Consider the following 13,891-nt stretch of genomic DNA (forward strand, 5'->3'; position numbering starts at 1 on the left):
TAGACGGAATGTGGCAATGGAACGCTGGCTGAGCGTGTCATAATAGGCTCTGAGCCTTTATATACCTGCGCACAGCAGCAGCCACCTTCAGTCTGCTGCTGGACAGCCAGCAGCAGCAGCAGCAGGAGAGGTAATTAATCAGCAACCCTCCTGCTAAGGGTAGACAGCTGCTCGTTCCACCCCCCCCCCCCGCCTTAATTGGTTCTCCTCCCTTCCAACGGTGTTGAGGCGGGTGGGAACAGCCGGGGGTTGAGGGTACTGTGCTAAAAGAGGTGGAGTTATGCAGATCTAAAACGCGTGGATTGCAGCAGCAGCAAGCCGAAAAGTGCAGGCATGTGAGGGATCTAGAGGTTGACAGCATGTCTTCTTAACGGGAGTCCAGGTGGCCATCTCCACAAATGGACTTTTCAGAATCCTTGGGTGGCACCGTAGTCGGAAACCAATTCTGGTTATCGCTTCTCGGCCTTTTGGCTAAGATCAAGTGTAGTATCTGTTCTTATCAGTTTAATATCTGATACGTCCCCTATCTGGGGACCATATATTAAATGGATTTTTAGAACAGGGAGATGGAAAAAGAGCTTGCTCTGTCCACTCCACGCATTGACCTGGTATTGCAGTATCTCCAGGACCGGTGCACCCCTTCTTTAATGCAGTTTCTAAAATCAGAAAGAATTGAATTCAATGCTTTTTGTTCATTTTGCTTGTTTGTCGGATTTTGGGATGGACTCTTTGGCTTTGCTTTTCTTCTCCTCATTGGATTTTTCATGTTAAAAGTTGCAGAAGCCAGATGACAAGCTCATTTTGGTTCAACTTCAGCAACTGTGCATTGCATTGCCATGTAATGTAATGTAATGCAATGCTATCTATCTAGCTCTCCCTCTATACTTCCTTTTGGATAAACAGACATATTAGGCAAGCATTTTGGAGCTTTCACCTAAATAACTACAGGTGGTGAGATAAGCTGCACAATATAATTGACCTTTCAGTATATTGTTGCACACACACCATCTATTTAGCAAATGCCCTTGTTATCAACAGCAGCCTTTTAAACTCACCTGAGCTAACAGGTATGTGAGCTGGTTACTCTGCTGCGCTTAAAATTTCTTTTTTGGTTTGCTACAATGCCTTTTCTGAAACGTTGTCTCCCTCTGCTGGAACACTGACTTCTTTCATTTAATGCCTGCAGACTATAAAAGAGAAACCAACCCAAAAAGTTTGGTTGATTAGTCTGTGGCATTCTTTTAAACTGTTGCTTATGGCGGTCTCTGTGAGCTTCTCAGTGACATTCAGCCATCCAGGTATCCCGCCTGCAGTAGACGGAATGTGGCAATGGAACGCTGGCTGCGCGTGTCATAATAGGCTCTGAGCCTTTATATACCTGCGCACAGCAGCAGCCACCTTCAGTCTGCTGCTGGACAGCCAGCAGCAGCAGCAGGAAAGGTAATTAATCAGCAACCCTCCTGCTAAGGGTAGACAGCTGCTCGTTCCACCCCACCCCCGCCTTAATTGGTTCTCCTCCCTTCCAACGGTGTTGAGGCGGGTGGGAACAGCCGGGGGTTGAGGGTACTGTGCTAAAAGAGGTGGAGTTATGCAGATCTAAAACGCGTGGATTGCAGCAGCAGCAAGCCGAAAAGTGCAGGCATGTGAGGGATCTAGAGGTTGACAGCATGTCTTCTTAACGGGAGTCCAGGTGGCCATCTCCACAAATGGACTTTTCAGAATCCTTGGGTGGCACCGTAGTCGGAAACCAATTCTGGTTATCGCTTCTCGGCCTTTTGGCTAAGATCAAGTGTAGTATCTGTTCTTATCAGTTTAATATCTGATACGTCCCCTATCTGGGGACCATATATTAAATGGATTTTTAGAACAGGGAGATGGAAAAAGAGCTTGCTCTGTCCACTCCACGCATTGACCTGGTATTGCAGTATCTCCAGGACCGGTGCACCCCTTCTTTAATGCAGTTTCTAAAATCAGAAAGAATTGAATTCAATGCTTTTTGTTCATTTTGCTTGTTTGTCGGATTTTGGGATGGACTCTTTGGCTTTGCTTTTCTTCTCCTCATTGGATTTTTCATGTTAAAAGTTGCAGAAGCCAGATGACAAGCTCATTTTGGTTCAACTTCAGCAACTGTGCATTGCATTGCCATGTAATGTAATGTAATGCAATGCTATCTATCTAGCTCTCCCTCTATACTTCCTTTTGGATAAACAGACATATTAGGCAAGCATTTTGGAGCTTTCACCTAAATAACTACAGGTGGTGAGATAAGCTGCACAATATAATTGACCTTTCAGTATATTGTTGCACACACACCATCTATTTAGCAAATGCCCTTGTTATCAACAGCAGCCTTTTAAACTCACCTGAGCTAACAGGTATGTGAGCTGGTTACTCTGCTGCGCTTAAAATTTCTTTTTTGGTTTGATACAATGCCTTTTCTGAAACGTTGTCTCCCTCTGCTGGAACACTGACTTCTTTCATTTAATGCCTGCAGACTATAAAAGAGAAACCAACCCAAAAAGTTTGGTTGATTAGTCTGTGGCATTCTTTTAAACTGTTGCTTATGGCGGTCTCTGTGAGCTTCTCAGTGACATTCAGCCATCCAGGTATCCCGCCTGCAGTAGACGGAATGTGGCAATGGAACGCTGGCTGCGCGTGTCATAATAGGCTCTGAGCCTTTATATACCTGCGCACAGCAGCAGCCACCTTCAGTCTGCTGCTGGACAGCCAGCAGCAGCAGCAGCAGGAGAGGTAATTAATCAGCAACCCTCCTGCTAAGGGTAGACAGCTGCTCGTTCCACCCCCCCCCCCGCCTTAATTGGTTCTCCTCCCTTCCAACGGTGTTGAGGCGGGTGGGAACAGCCGGGGGTTGAGGGTACTGTGCTAAAAGAGGTGGAGTTATGCAGATCTAAAACGCGTGGATTGCAGCAGCAGCAAGCCGAAAAGTGCAGGCATGTGAGGGATCTAGAGGTTGACAGCATGTCTTCTTAACGGGAGTCCAGGTGGCCATCTCCACAAATGGACTTTTCAGAATCCTTGGGTGGCACCGTAGTCGGAAACCAATTCTGGTTATCGCTTCTCGGCCTTTTGGCTAAGATCAAGTGTAGTATCTGTTCTTATCAGTTTAATATCTGATACGTCCCCTATCTGGGGACCATATATTAAATGGATTTTTAGAACAGGGAGATGGAAAAAGAGCTTGCTCTGTCCACTCCACGCATTGACCTGGTATTGCAGTATCTCCAGGACCGGTGCACCCCTTCTTTAATGCAGTTTCTAAAATCAGAAAGAATTGAATTCAATGCTTTTTGTTCATTTTGCTTGTTTGTCGGATTTTGGGATGGACTCTTTGGCTTTGCTTTTCTTCTCCTCATTGGATTTTTCATGTTAAAAGTTGCAGAAGCCAGATGACAAGCTCATTTTGGTTCAACTTCAGCAACTGTGCATTGCATTGCCATGTAATGTAATGTAATGCAATGCTATCTATCTAGCTCTCCCTCTATACTTCCTTTTGGATAAACAGACATATTAGGCAAGCATTTTGGAGCTTTCACCTAAATAACTACAGGTGGTGAGATAAGCTGCACAATATAATTGACCTTTCAGTATATTGTTGCACACACACCATCTATTTAGCAAATGCCCTTGTTATCAACAGCAGCCTTTTAAACTCACCTGAGCTAACAGGTATGTGAGCTGGTTACTCTGCTGCGCTTAAAATTTCTTTTTTGGTTTGCTACAATGCCTTTTCTGAAACGTTGTCTCCCTCTGCTGGAACACTGACTTCTTTCATTTAATGCCTGCAGACTATAAAAGAGAAACCAACCCAAAAAGTTTGGTTGATTAGTCTGTGGCATTCTTTTAATCTGTTGCTTATGGCGGTCTCTGTGAGCTTCTCAGTGACATTCAGCCATCCAGGTATCCCGCCTGCAGTAGACGGAATGTGGCAATGGAACGCTGGCTGCGCGTGTCATAATAGGCTCTGAGCCTTTATATACCTGCGCACAGCAGCAGCCACCTTCAGTCTGCTGCTGGACAGCCAGCAGCAGCAGCAGCAGGAGAGGTAATTAATCAGCAACCCTCCTGCTAAGGGTAGACAGCTGCTCGTTCCACCCCCCCCCCCCCGCCTTAATTGGTTCTCCTCCCTTCCAACGGTGTTGAGGCGGGTGGGAACAGCCGGGGGTTGAGGGTACTGTGCTAAAAGAGGTGGAGTTATGCAGATCTAAAACGCGTGGATTGCAGCAGCAGCAAGCCGAAAAGTGCAGGCATGTGAGGGATCTAGAGGTTGACAGCATGTCTTCTTAACGGGAGTCCAGGTGGCCATCTCCACAAATGGACTTTTCAGAATCCTTGGGTGGCACCGTAGTCGGAAACCAATTCTGGTTATCGCTTCTCGGCCTTTTGGCTAAGATCAAGTGTAGTATCTGTTCTTATCAGTTTAATATCTGATACGTCCCCTATCTGGGGACCATATATTAAATGGATTTTTAGAACAGGGAGATGGAAAAAGAGCTTGCTCTGTCCACTCCACGCATTGACCTGGTATTGCAGTATCTCCAGGACCGGTGCACCCCTTCTTTAATGCAGTTTCTAAAATCAGAAAGAATTGAATTCAATGCTTTTTGTTCATTTTGCTTGTTTGTCGGATTTTGGGATGGACTCTTTGGCTTTGCTTTTCTTCTCCTCATTGGATTTTTCATGTTAAAAGTTGCAGAAGCCAGATGACAAGCTCATTTTGGTTCAACTTCAGCAACTGTGCATTGCATTGCCATGTAATGTAATGTAATGCAATGCTATCTATCTAGCTCTCCCTCTATACTTCCTTTTGGATAAACAGACATATTAGGCAAGCATTTTGGAGCTTTCACCTAAATAACTACAGGTGGTGAGATAAGCTGCACAATATAATTGACCTTTCAGTATATTGTTGCACACACACCATATATTTAGCAAATGCCCTTGTTATCAACAGCAGCCTTTTAAACTCACCTGAGCTAACAGGTATGTGAGCTGGTTACTCTGCTGCGCTTAAAATTTCTTTTTTGGTTTGCTACAATGCCTTTTCTGAAACGTTGTCTCCCTCTGCTGGAACACTGACTTCTTTCATTTAATGCCTGCAGACTATAAAAGAGAAACCAACCCAAAAAGTTTGGTTGATTAGTCTGTGGCATTCTTTTAAACTGTTGCTTATGGCGGTCTCTGTGAGCTTCTCAGTGACATTCAGCCATCCAGGTATCCCGCCTGCAGTAGACGGAATGTGGCAATGGAACGCTGGCTGCGCGTGTCATAATAGGCTCTGAGCCTTTATATACCTGCGCACAGCAGCAGCCACCTTCAGTCTGCTGCTGGACAGCCAGCAGCAGCAGCAGCAGGAGAGGTAATTAATCAGCAACCCTCCTGCTAAGGGTAGACAGCTGCTCGTTCCACCCCCCCCCCCGCCTTAATTGGTTCTCCTCCCTTCCAACGGTGTTGCGGCGGGTGGGAACAGCCGGGGGTTGAGGGTACTGTGCTAAAAGAGGTGGAGTTATGCAGATCTAAAACGCGTGGATTGCAGCAGCAGCAAGCCGAAAAGTGCAGGCATGTGAGGGATCTAGAGGTTGACAGCATGTCTTCTTAACGGGAGTCCAGGTGGCCATCTCCACAAATGGACTTTTCAGAATCCTTGGGTGGCACCGTAGTCGGAAACCAATTCTGGTTATCGCTTCTCGGCCTTTTGGCTAAGATCAAGTGTAGTATCTGTTCTTATCAGTTTAATATCTGATACGTCCCCTATCTGGGGACCATATATTAAATGGATTTTTAGAACAGGGAGATGGAAAAAGAGCTTGCTCTGTCCACTCCACGCATTGACCTGGTATTGCAGTATCTCCAGGACCGGTGCACCCCTTCTTTAATGCAGTTTCTAAAATCAGAAAGAATTGAATTCAATGCTTTTTGTTCATTTTGCTTGTTTGTCGGATTTTGGGATGGACTCTTTGGCTTTGCTTTTCTTCTCCTCATTGGATTTTTCATGTTAAAAGTTGCAGAAGCCAGATGACAAGCTCATTTTGGTTCAACTTCAGCAACTGTGCATTGCATTGCCATGTAATGTAATGTAATGCAATGCTATCTATCTAGCTCTCCCTCTATACTTCCTTTTGGATAAACAGACATATTAGGCAAGCATTTTGGAGCTTTCACCTAAATAACTACAGGTGGTGAGATAAGCTGCACAATATAATTGACCTTTCAGTATATTGTTGCACACACACCATATATTTAGTAAATGCCCTTGTTATCAACAGCAGCCTTTTAAACTCACCTGAGCTAACAGGTATGTGAGCTGGTTACTCTGCTGCGCTTAAAATTTCTTTTTTGGTTTGCTACAATGCCTTTTCTGAAACGTTGTCTCCCTCTGCTGGAACACTGACTTCTTTCATTTAATGCCTGCAGACTATAAAAGAGAAACCAACCCAAAAAGTTTGGTTGATTAGTCTGTGGCATTCTTTTAAACTGTTGCTTATGGCGGTCTCTGTGAGCTTCTCAGTGACATTCAGCCATCCAGGTATCCCGCCTGCAGTAGACGGAATGTGGCAATGGAACGCTGGCTGCGCGTGTCATAATAGGCTCTGAGCCTTTATATACCTGCGCACAGCAGCAGCCACCTTCAGTCTGCTGCTGGACAGCCAGCAGCAGCAGCAGCAGGAGAGGTAATTAATCAGCAACCCTCCTGCTAAGGGTAGACAGCTGCTCGTTCCACCCCCCCCCCCGCCTTAATTGGTTCTCCTCCCTTCCAACGGTGTTGAGGCGGGTGGGAACAGCCGGGGGTTGAGGGTACTGTGCTAAAAGAGGTGGAGTTATGCAGATCTAAAACGTGGATTGCAGCAGCAGCAAGCCGAAAAGTGCAGGCATGTGAGGGATCTAGAGGTTGACAGCATGTCTTCTTAACGGGAGTCCAGGTGGCCATCTCCACAAATGGACTTTTCAGAATCCTTGGGTGGCACCGTAGTCGGAAACCAATTCTGGTTATCGCTTCTCGGCCTTTTGGCTGCGATCTAGTGTTGGTTTTACTGGCATTGGTTGTAGTTGGAAGGTGCCTGGGGTACCCCGCCTCTTGGCCTTGGGTTCGGGTCCCACTCTTGTAGTGGGGCTTAGGCCCTTGCTGCTATAAGGAGGTGGGCTTAGTCCCTGGGCAACGGGTTGCGATCCCAGCTGTACAGTCCTAGGATTGTTCAGCGACTCCTTAGTTGCGGAAATCCCCCATTATTGGTTGCGGAAATCCCCGTTTTCCTGTTGCGGAAATCCTTGTTTCACCATGGATTCAGATCCAGGTGAAATTCCGACCTATGCCCGGTTACGGCATACGGTGCGGTTTTACTTCCATGAGGGAGGTAAAGATAACAGAGGTTTACGTTTTATTGTGGATGATCTTCTTGTGAAATTTTTTTCAATCCAGAAATCCGAGATCCTGGCAATCCAAGACTACCCGAAGCGTGGTGTATACGATGTCACATTCACTGAAAAAGGTATCCACCAAGATTTTTGCCGTAAAATGAATGATCCTGATATAATTTACCAGAGAAAGCCAATCTTTAAAGGTGTTAAAATTGTCGAACATGAATTAGATGTGATAAAAACTGTAATTGTTAAAATTTACTCTCCTTATACAAAAGAAAGCGATGTTATTTCATTTTTATCCAATTATTTCAGCAAAGTGGTAAGCCATGGAAAAGTTATGAATGAGTGCGGAGTTTGGGCGTGTAAGTGGAAATTTACGGTGACATGTATTAAGGACCCTTCAAGTCCGGGGGGTATAAGACTTCCCCCAGCACGTTTTAGAATTGGAAACACGAATGGTGACCTCTTTTTTAATGGAATGCCAGCATTCTGTAGGAAATGCAAAAAATACGGCCATTCTAACTGTGACATTACTTGTGTAGCCTGTGGGAGCAAAGACCATAAAACTGAAAATTGTACAACTGGAATTTTTTGTAGCAACTGTGTTTCCAGAGGTCATGCTTTTTCTCATTGTCCTTTTAGGAATACCTCAAAGAGAGCTCAAGCTGGGCAAACAGAGAGACCTTCACCCCCTGAACCAGAAAAGCCCTCACCCCCTGACCAACCCTCGGCTGGTTCGGACAAGCCCGCGGAGGAGAATGAGGGGGAGAGTATGGAAATACCGACCGTGGATGGTGAGCCATGGTGTACTGTTGGAAACTCGAAGCAAAAGAGGGAACGGCGTGGTAACCCACAAACAGAAACCCCTGCGGAGGGACCGAGGGTGGGTGCTACAGGCCAATCCTCACCTTCGAATCCTCCTGGGAATACTCAAGGGCGCGAACAGTCTGGGCCAAAAAAACGCAGGTTGCACGGAGTGGATAGGGCACCTAAGGAAGTACCCCCACCGGAACCCCCGGATGGAAGTGGGAAACCTCAAACGGTGCCTTTACAGGGTGAGGAGGTTGCCAATGTCCCACCCCCTTCAGAAATGGAGGGGGAGATGGAGATGGCTGACTCAGTGATCCTGGAAACTCCTGAAAATAAGTGGTCAACGTCTGAGACGCATGTGCTCGATACGATTCCCCCAGATGGTGCCTCGATAGGGGTCCAAATGGGGGTTCGTGAGCAAAGAGGCAGGCAATACGACCAAGCAGAGTTGGACAGAATGGAACAAGAGTATATCCTGGGAGGTCTACAGTCTGGGACACTAACAGATGAGGAGTCCTCCGTGACGGGCTCTCTGTTGACGATCAATGATCCCTCATCTCCTGGAATAGAAATATAAACCAGCTGAGGTAAGAGTTTGAAAGAATGCTAAATTTCCTTTTTTTCTCTTATGGCAGGGATTAGTGGTTTTTCTCTTAACGCTAGAGGGTTGAAAACTAAGACCAGAAGAGTTGCTCTCTTTGATTTTTTATCCTCTCTAACAGCTACAGTTTTCTTTTTACAGGAATGCTGCATCCCACACAGTTTAAATTATACAGAATATGAGACTGATTGGGCACATGGACCCTCAGTATGGTCAGGATCAAACGGGTCCAGGTCAGCAGGGGTCGCCATTCTTTTTAAAGGGAATGTTTTTATTGACTCTGTTCAAGAGGTTTTACCAGGTAGAATTTTATTAGTAAAAGCTTTTATTGATGGTTTTAAATGGCAATTTTTAAACTTTTATGGAGCCACAGATAAGCAAGAAAGAGCTGATATGTTGAATATGTTACCCTTATTTATTAATGATTCTGTCCCTCTTATTTTATCAGGAGATTTTAACTGCATTTTAGGTGGAGAAAAAAGGTTCTCAAGCTCCACAAGTAGGAATTATGATAAAACGTCTTTTATGTTAAAAAATGTCATACAAGATTTTAATTTAACAGATGTTTTTAAGGAGTGTAATAAAGACTTGCCTGCAGAGGAATGGGTAACCTGGAGCAACGTGAATTGTAGCTCCAGGATTGATTTTATTTTCTGCTCTAAAAATGTATTGCCTTTTAAATGTGAGCTTTTATCTAATGTTTTTTCTGATCACAAACTTTTATCCTTTTATGTGAAATGTAATGATTTTAAGAAAAAAGGAAAAGGTACCTGGAAGTTAAACATTTCCCTTTTAGAAGACCCCCAAGTTTTATCTGATTTTACTGAATTTTATTTACATTTTAAAAGAATAAGAGACCCCCATATCCCTATAAGTAGGTGGTGGGAAAAGATGAAAAAGAACATAAGAGATTTTTTTATGAAGGTTGGGGTCCAGAAAGCTAGAGAGAAAAGAGAATTTTATTGGCAACTCAACACTAGATTGGAGACCTTATATAAATTGAAGAGCCATGAGATTGAAGTAGATAAACAAATTAGTGACTTAAAAAGTGAAATTCAGCATACCTTGGAACAGAGAGGTAAAGAGTTAATTTTCCATGCAAAGGTCCAACATGTTGAAAATAATGAAACCTGTTCACGATATTTTTTTAAATGTATGGTGAAAAATCGTGTTTTTATTGAATCAATGGAAGGTAAACAAGACATAGAGGGTATTTTAGCTAAAGTGCATGAATTTTATTCCGAGCTTTTTAACACAAAATCAGTTGATGACCATTTTATGAAAAGTACTTTGGATGAAATTACAACTGTTTTAGACCCTGTCTCACAAGATGTTTTATTACAGAGTCTAACTGAAGATGAGATATCTGAGACCATAAGAAGCTTTAAGTCTGGTAAAGTACCGGGGCCTGATGGTATACCCATAGAATTTTATAAGGTTTTTTATGATATTTTACAGGAGGATTTATTTTATGTTTTTAGTGAGGTTTTTAATACAAAAACCCTACCGAACTCCTGGAAGAAAGGTGAGGTCTCCCTTATATACAAAAAGGAAGACAAAACGCAACTAAGAAATTGGAGACCTATCACCCTTCTAAATTGTGATTACAAAATAATGGCAAAAATTTGTGCAAATAGACTTAAAAAGGTAATAGGTAACATAATCCACCCAAACCAAGTGTGTGGCATACCAGGAAGGAGTGTTTGGGAAAATTTGAATCTAATCAAAGATGTAATAGATGACACAAAGTCGAGGGGAAATAAGCTGGCGGTCCTGTCTCTCGACTTTGAAAAAGCATTTGATAGAGTGTCACACCAATTCCTTTTTAATGTTTTAGCTAAAATGGGTATACCAGAAGGTTTTTTATGCTCTCTCAAAGCATTTTATCATGGTTGCACTAGTAAGGTTTTAGTAAATGGTTTTAAGACAAGTGATGTGTTTTTAAATTCTGGTGTAAAACAAGGTTGCCCTCTGTCCCCCTTGTTATTTATTTGTGCCCTTGAACCCCTACTCAGTGTCTTAAGGAGAGACAAGCAAATCCGAGGCGTCCATTTGCCAGGTGGGGGAGGGCTAGAAGCAAAAGTTACTGGATATATGGATGATGTAGCCATAACATGTAAAGATGCCCTGTCTATCCGGAAAACACTACGGCAAGTGGAATACTTCTGTGGTGGATCTGGTTTTAAAGTAAATTTTAATAAAAGCTGTATTTTAAATGTGGGGAATATGATTTTAAATGATGTACCGGTTCCTGAATGTGACTCTGTAAAGATTCTAGGTGTGATTTTTAACGAAACAAACAAAGGTAAAGAAAGCTGGGATCTTGTGGCACAAAAGGTAAATCAAAAACTATGTATGTGGAGGTTGAGGAAATTAACAATGGAAGGGAAGGTACTAGTTATAAAAATGGTAATTGTGCCTTTGTTATTGTACTTAAGTTTGGTGTCCCCCCCCCCCCCCACACATACCTTTACGAAAATAATCAAAGCTTGTTTCACTTTTTTCTGGAGCTCCAAGATGGAGAAATTGAAAAGAGAGTTAGTGGTCAAGCCTAAAGAGAAAGGCGGTAAAGATTTCCCCGATTTTAGAGCTTTTGTTTTAATAAGATTTTTTGTTTTATGTTTTAATGCACTGTCGAAAAATAGTTATTGGTCATATTTTATCCGTTTTAACACAGGTTATTTTATGAAACGTCATGGATGGTTTGAAACAGTTTTAAGTTCCCCATATGCTCTTAATACACCAGAAAGCTATAAGATTTTAGGAACTATTGTAAACACGTATGACTTAAAAGGGAAAAGTGCAGAAGACTTAAGAGATAGCAAAATGATTTTAAATGGTTTCAAACAAAAGGAATCAATTGTACAGATTGGGAATTTTAATGATAATAAATGTACTGACATATGGAAAGTTATTAATGAACCCTATCTTTTTAATTCCCAGAAGGACCTGGCCTGGAGCTGTGTGCATGATTGTCTTCCATGTCGGGCATTCCAACACCGAAGAGGACTCGTGAGAACTGCCAGATGTCCAAGACAAAGATGCCTCGGAGATGAGACTGTTTTACATGTTTTATGGACTTGTCACTTTGCACGACAAACATGGACTACAATATTTCCCTTGCTTCAAAAAATGACAAACATTAAGGATCTTACTTTTGAAACTGTCTTATTTGGTCGTGTGGAGTGCCCCAACGCCAGCAAGAGGATCATCGCATGGAAGACAATCAGTACCATCAAAGAAGCTCTATGGAAGGCCAGGAACATCCTTCTTTTTAAACACGATGTTTTATCTGTGAAAGATGTTTTAGAGTTGGCTTTCAGTGAAATGTATATGTATTATTTATTGGATAAAAAGAGAAATGTAATTTTATCAAAACAATGGCTGGTAAAAGAATGGAACACAGCAATCTAAACACATTGTCTGTATTTTAATGTAATTTTATTGCCTTATTGAACTGAAATCAATTTATGTGCGAATGTATTTTAAAATGTAATGATTTTATGTTCATATCTAATGTATTGTAATTAAGTTTTATCCAATAAACGGGTGTACCTATGTTTGGGTACATTCCAAGTCAAAAAAAAATCTGTTCTTATCAGTTTAATATCTGATACGTCCCCTATCTGGGGACCATATATTAAATGGATTTTTAGAACAGGGAGATGGAAAAAGAGCTTGCTCTGTCCACTCCACGCATTGACCTGGTATTGCAGTATCTCCAGGACCGGTGCACCCCTTCTTTAATGCAGTTTCTAAAATCAGAAAGAATTGAATTCAATGCTTTTTGTTCATTTTGCTTGTTTGTCGGATTTTGGGATGGACTCTTTGGCTTTGCTTTTCTTCTCCTCATTGGATTTTTCATGTTAAAAGTTGCAGAAGCCAGATGACAAGCTCATTTTGGTTCAACTTCAGCAACTGTGCATTGCATTGCCATGTAATGTAATGTAATGCAATGCTATCTATCTAGCTCTCCCTCTATACTTCCTTTTGGATAAACAGACATATTAGGCAAGCATTTTGGAGCTTTCACCTAAATAACTACAGGTGGTGAGATAAGCTGCACAATATAATTGACCTTTCAGTATATTGTTGCACACACACCATCTATTTAGCAAATGCCCTTGATATCAACAGCAGCCTTTTAAACTCACCTGAGCTAACAGGTATGTGAGCTGGTTACTCTGCTGCGCTTAAAATTTCTTTTTTGGTTTGCTACAATGCCTTTTCTGAAACGTTGTCTCCCTCTGCTGGAACACTGACTTCTTTCATTTAATGCCTGCAGACTATAAAAGAGAAACCAACCCAAAAAGTTTGGTTGATTAGTCTGTGGCATTCTTTTAAACTGTTGCTTATGGCGGTCTCTGTGAGCTTCTCAGTGACATTCAGCCATCCAGGTATCCCGCCTGCAGTAGACGGAATGTGGCAATGGAACGCTGGCTGCGCGTGTCATAATAGGCTCTGAGCCTTTATATACCTGCGCACAGCAGCAGCCACCTTCAGTCTGCTGCTGGACAGCCAGCAGCAGCAGCAGCAGGAGAGGTAATTAATCAGCAACCCTCCTGCTAAGGGTAGACAGCTGCTCGTTCCACCCCCCCCCCCCGCCTTAATTGGTTCTCCTCCATTCCAACGGTGTTGAGGCGGGTGGGAACAGCCGGGGGTTGAGGGTACTGTGCTAAAAGAGGTGGAGTTATGCAGATCTAAAACGCGTGGATTGCAGCAGCAGCAAGCCGAAAAGTGCAGGCATGTGAGGGATCTAGAGGTTGACAGCATGTCTTCTTAACGGGAGTCCAGGTGGCCATCTCCACAAATGGACTTTTCAGAATCCTTGGGTGGCACCGTAGTCGGAAACCAATTCTGGTTATCGCTTCTTGGCCTTTTGGCTAAGATCAAGTGTAGTATCTGTTCTTATCAGTTTAATATCTGATACGTCCCCTATCTGGGGACCATATATTAAATGGATTTTTAGAACAGGGAGATGGAAAAAGAGCTTGCTCTGTCCACTCCACGCATTGACCTGGTATTGCAGTATCTCCAGGACCGGTGCACCCCTTCTTTAATGCAGTTTCTAAAATCAGCAAGAATTGAATTCAATGCTTTTTG

The 13,891-nt window shown here is 43.0% G+C and overlaps 7 non-coding genes across 7 annotated transcripts; all 7 read left to right on the plus strand.

Moving 5' to 3' along the window:
- Positions 1-451: 451 nt before the first annotated feature.
- Positions 452-642, plus strand: LOC141219431 (U2 spliceosomal RNA). Its single transcript, XR_012287904.1, has one exon. It is a non-coding gene; the product is annotated as a U2 spliceosomal RNA (small nuclear RNA).
- Positions 643-1,759: 1,117 nt separating this feature from the next.
- On the plus strand, positions 1,760-1,950 carry LOC141219432 (U2 spliceosomal RNA). The gene has a single exon (XR_012287905.1). It is a non-coding gene; the product is annotated as a U2 spliceosomal RNA (small nuclear RNA).
- Positions 1,951-3,071: 1,121 nt separating this feature from the next.
- On the plus strand, positions 3,072-3,262 carry LOC141219433 (U2 spliceosomal RNA). The gene has a single exon (XR_012287906.1). It is a non-coding gene; the product is annotated as a U2 spliceosomal RNA (small nuclear RNA).
- Positions 3,263-4,385: 1,123 nt separating this feature from the next.
- Positions 4,386-4,576, plus strand: LOC141219435 (U2 spliceosomal RNA). The gene has a single exon (XR_012287908.1). It is a non-coding gene; the product is annotated as a U2 spliceosomal RNA (small nuclear RNA).
- A 1,121-nt stretch (positions 4,577-5,697) lies between these two features.
- Positions 5,698-5,888, plus strand: LOC141219436 (U2 spliceosomal RNA). The gene has a single exon (XR_012287909.1). It is a non-coding gene; the product is annotated as a U2 spliceosomal RNA (small nuclear RNA).
- A 6,453-nt stretch (positions 5,889-12,341) lies between these two features.
- Positions 12,342-12,529, plus strand: LOC141219518 (U2 spliceosomal RNA). Its single transcript, XR_012287990.1, has one exon. It is a non-coding gene; the product is annotated as a U2 spliceosomal RNA (small nuclear RNA).
- Positions 12,530-13,651: 1,122 nt separating this feature from the next.
- On the plus strand, positions 13,652-13,842 carry LOC141219481 (U2 spliceosomal RNA). Its single transcript, XR_012287954.1, has one exon. It is a non-coding gene; the product is annotated as a U2 spliceosomal RNA (small nuclear RNA).
- The last annotated feature ends 49 nt before the right edge of the window (positions 13,843-13,891 follow it).

This window comes from Phyllobates terribilis, unplaced genomic scaffold, assembly GCF_046119375.1.
Source record: "Phyllobates terribilis strain yellow unplaced genomic scaffold, ASM4611937v1 Scaffold_274__1_contigs__length_2534360, whole genome shotgun sequence".
Taxonomy (NCBI): Eukaryota; Metazoa; Chordata; class Amphibia; order Anura; family Dendrobatidae; genus Phyllobates; species Phyllobates terribilis.